Source organism: Triticum dicoccoides, chromosome 6B, assembly GCF_002162155.2.
Source record: "Triticum dicoccoides isolate Atlit2015 ecotype Zavitan chromosome 6B, WEW_v2.0, whole genome shotgun sequence".
NCBI lineage: Eukaryota > Viridiplantae > Streptophyta > Magnoliopsida > Poales > Poaceae > Triticum > Triticum dicoccoides.
Genome location: NC_041391.1, coordinates 716,508,254 through 716,512,841, shown reverse-complemented (window position 1 = coordinate 716,512,841; position 4,588 = coordinate 716,508,254).

Sequence of the window (4,588 nt, the reverse complement as noted above, 5' to 3'; positions counted from 1 at the left end):
TGTTACAGTGCTAAGAACAGTCTTTGCTCTTGTAGATGCCATCCAAAAGTCGAAGTTGAAGGTGACACACAGCTGATTTGTTTTTGTACTTCCAATTGATTGCATCAAGCTGGAACGCTCTTTACATTGTTTTTACAACAGTAGGCAGTGTACCTCTGTGTTACATTGTTATCACAACAGTAGGCAGTGTACTTGTGTTACATTGTTGGCCCTGTGTTGCTGATTGATACTTTGATGTCGTTTTCGAATTTGTGAAGATGTTCTAGTGCTTTATATTATTCGCTTGTACGATGGTACTTCTAGTCCATGCAAGCCTCTCAATCTTGTTCTACTGTTGTATATATGTGTTTGTACAGTGGTTGCAAATTAGTGAGCTTGCCATAAGAGTGTTTTTAATTCATATTCTTATATGCCTGTGTAAAATTTCTGGCATTCTTATGTGCCTCAGAAACATTTTGAAGGCAAGTTGAAAGACGCCACAAAATGGTTTTCGAGGCGATCTTAAGAAATGCCACAAAAATGTTTAGAAGGCAGTATGAGTTACGCCACACAAAATTTTTAGAGCCAGTATAAGAAATGCTACAAATAGTCTTTGGAGGCATTCCTAAAGATGCCTCAAATTGAGCTTGCTGGCATTTAAAAAAATGCCTTTGTGTTTCTTTTGAGGCATTATTGAAAAATGCCTCACATTGAGCTTGCTGGCATTTTAAAAATGCCTCTGTGTTGATCTTTTGAGGCGTTCTAAAAAAGTGCCTTGAAAGACCTTTTCCTTCGTGACCATCTCTAACATATTTTAAAAATGCCTTCTATTCTCTAGGCTGGCATTATATGACCCTTTTGAGGCATTTTAAAGTGCCTCCTATTGATGTCCGTGGTGTAGTGTTACTATGTTTTTTAACAGAAAATCCCGATGGATTGTGTGCCTCATCTGATGTTGCCAAGAGGTCGCGTTGATGTTATGAGCTTACGGCCACCACGGCCAGGTCAGCCACAGTATCCACATCACTCCTGTCCATACCGGATTTCTAAAAGCGAGGAAGCCATGATAATAAATGATTGGAAAAAAATGTTTCAACCATCGTAGAGAGCTACTTGGAAGCAACATTGTGCGTAGGCCAAGACTTGGAGACAGGATGATCTCCGTTCTTCATTATGGAGAGTTCGGTTTCCTTAATGAAGAGTCAATGTCTATCTTGTTTTATGATATTTTACCTAAGAGAGGGTAGAGTAGGTCCTATGAGAGGAGTAGGTCCTAGGTAGAATGTGTTATTATGTGCTATAATGTGTTAGAGTTGATGAGGAGGATGAGGAGTTGTGATTATGACTAGTGACCAATTTGTTATATATATGATGTCTCATTGACGAACATTGTTTGGTGGTGATGACTACCGGTAATGAAGATGCTATTTAAACAGACTAGTTTATGATGAGTTGTTATTGTATAAAAGATATATTTGTTTAAACATGTACAGCTCCAAAATATTAAAAAAAACATAAATGTTAGCAGTAGCGGTGGCCTAAAAACGTGCTACTAGTACTTGCACTTACCAGTAGCGCTGGTCTAGAAACGCGCTACTGCTACAAAATAGCTGTAGCGCCGTAGCAGTAGCGCTGGCTCCCGCATTACTGGCATCACAAAAACAAGCGCTACTGGTAAGCTTTTCTCTAATAGTGTGATGCTAACATTCTCAATAACAGCATGAGTCAACCTGATGGGATCAACATCCCCGACGGCAAGTTCTTCCTTGGAGATGCTGGCTATGCATGTCGGCCGAGTATTCTTCCAACCTTCAGGAAAATAAGGTACCATCTCAATGAGTTCTCTGGTAGGAACTATCCTAGGACTGCACATGAGCTGTTTAATCTCAGACACTCCAGCCTTAGAGTAATTGTTGAGAGGGCATTTGGAGCTCTAAAGAATAGGTTTAAGATCCTGGATCAGAAGCCATTCCACCCATACACCACCCATGTTAAGCTAGTTCTTGCTTGTAGCATTCTGCATAACTGGATCCTCCAGTGGGGCTTTGATGAATACGTTCTTGAGGAGGAAGATGTCGAGCCTGACGATGTTGTTAGCTCCGGCCATGGTGTGGAGGCATTGACAATGACGCTTGGAAGAACAAAAGGTTGGAGTGGGCAGAGGCGATGTGGCTTAACAGAGGTCAGTGCAGGATTCGAAGAAGATGGAAGAAGAACAAGAAGCAACAGCAGCAGTACCAGAAGCAGCAGCAGAAGCAAAAGAAGAGAGGAAGAGGAAGATCTGGTAGCAGCGATGAACTATCCCCTATTTAGCCAATGGCTTTTAATAATTTGAACTGTCATTTGATAGTACTCCCTCCGTCCGGAAATACTTGTCATCAAAATGAATAAAAGGGGATGTATCTAGATGTATATTTGTCATCAAAATGAATAAAAAGGGATGTATATAGATGTATTTTAGTTCTAGATACATCCCCTTTTGTTCATTTTGATGACAAGTATTTTTGGACGGAGGGAGTAGTTAGGATACACTGTTATTTGTTTAAGTAGATGGCGCTACATGTTCAGATTCTATGTGGTAAGCTCATCACTAATTAGAAGTGGTGACAACATCTTATGCAGGTTGCAACCAAACACCATATCATATGTGCACCTAATGCAATGCGGGCAACCAAACGCCGAGTCAAAAATTATTGTCTCATGCAACTAGGGACATACAGGCAACCAAACTATGTGCATCTGATTTTTTTTTTGGCCTACATCCCTTCAAACCGGCTCAATAGAGCCAGACTCGCCGGGCCAAGCTGAATCGACAATGTAATCAAACACGCCCTAAGTGAGCAAGAACATACCCGTGGCTGACACTAGCGAGTTACTGCTAGGCCACGCAATGTATGCGTTGTGTAGTGCGTCCACGTGCATATGATTGCTGCATATGGTAGAAGAGAAGGCGTACTCACAAGAGGAGAGAAGATACATGCGGAGGAAGGGCGTACGTGTCCGCGGAGAAAGCGAGACGAAAGCGACTGAAATGGAGGGACGGAAGGGGACCCAACAATGCACGTACCTGCAAGGAAGCCGCGTGCGCACGCGCAAACGCGGGCGGCCACACATCGCCGATCGCTGGCGTGCTCCACCACCCCTTCCGACGCCGGTGGGCCTCGCCGGGTTTATATATACTCCCTCCGTCCGGAAATACATGTCATCCAAATAAATAAAAGGGGATGTATCTAGATGTATTTTAGTTCTAAATACATTCCTTTTTGTCCATTTTGATGACAAGTATTTTCGGACGGAGGGAGTATCGAACAAACAGAGGTGCTCTGCTCATCGCTGAACCCACCCCTGCACTACCATCACCAATTCACCACCGTACAGCTGCCGCAGCCGAAGAAGAAACCTCTCCGCATCGCTGCAACGGCAACTGATCGCGCAGCAAGACAACCACCAGTGTAGTCATGGCCCCCGCCGAGAGATCCCGCGGACGAGGCGGCCCCGCCAGAGATCCTCCACGTCGTGCGGCTGCAGCGGCTCCGCCTTCGCCGCGTTGCTGAGGGATGCCTCGACCCCATCGCCGAGGAGGAAGACTCCGCTGGCGGCAGCAGCTGCAACGACGGCGACGACGACGTCCTCGTCGGCTCGCCCAGCGCACACAGCAGCGGCGCCACCGTCGACCTTGTGCAGTGTCGTCGTCGATAGGCAGGATCAACTAGACAGTAATATTCAGCACTACTACTGTTGATATGGTGTCTTAATGTGCTCCTGTGCAACTTTTTTTTGATCAAAAGGGGTTCCCCATCCCATTTTATTGAAAGGGTGTGTCTAGAACTCAGTGGACTGAGACTTAACGAAGTCTCAGTCAAGTGACGTCAGCGTGTATTTTTTGCTACAAGCGGCACGGCTAGATGCTACAAACGGCAACGAAAAATGTTGGATGATATTGCAAGCAACAACAACAAATGCTACAACTATTCTAACTAAAATGCTACAACCATCAGTGAAGTATGTTGCAATCGGTGGGATGACATGCTACAGCTGAGGAGGGATGACATGCTTGAACCAACAAAACAAATGCTGCATCCGGTATAAAAAATGTTGCATACGGTCAAAAAATGTTGCATGGTCGACTGAGACTTCGTTAAATCTCAGTCGACTGATTTTTACCAGGCCCGTTATTGAAAATGGGGCACAGCATCTCAGGGACTGTGAAGAAGCTCTCGGGTCAGACCAGAGTAGCACACCAGAACAACGAAACTAAGCAGCAAATGATCGCCACGCAGGGCACCAAAAGTACCTAGTTTAAGGAGTTATACTACCACGCAGGACCTGGGCTTCCAAGCCACACAATGCGCGGAACCTCGCATCTTCGTCGATCCAGTAGCAGGAGATAGCGCCGTAGTAAGACCGGTTGATCGCCCGCACAAAGAATCCTTCATTGATGGAGTAGTGAGCAGGTTCTCCCAAGGATCACTCGAGTGTTTGTCCACGGCACGCCCTGAAAATACATACCATTACGCAATACATGCAATATTAACAACAATTTTCTTATTGTTAGCAAACGTGTTTGGTCCCTGGGGTTGCTTCCTCCAGAGAGAGAGAGAGAGAGAGA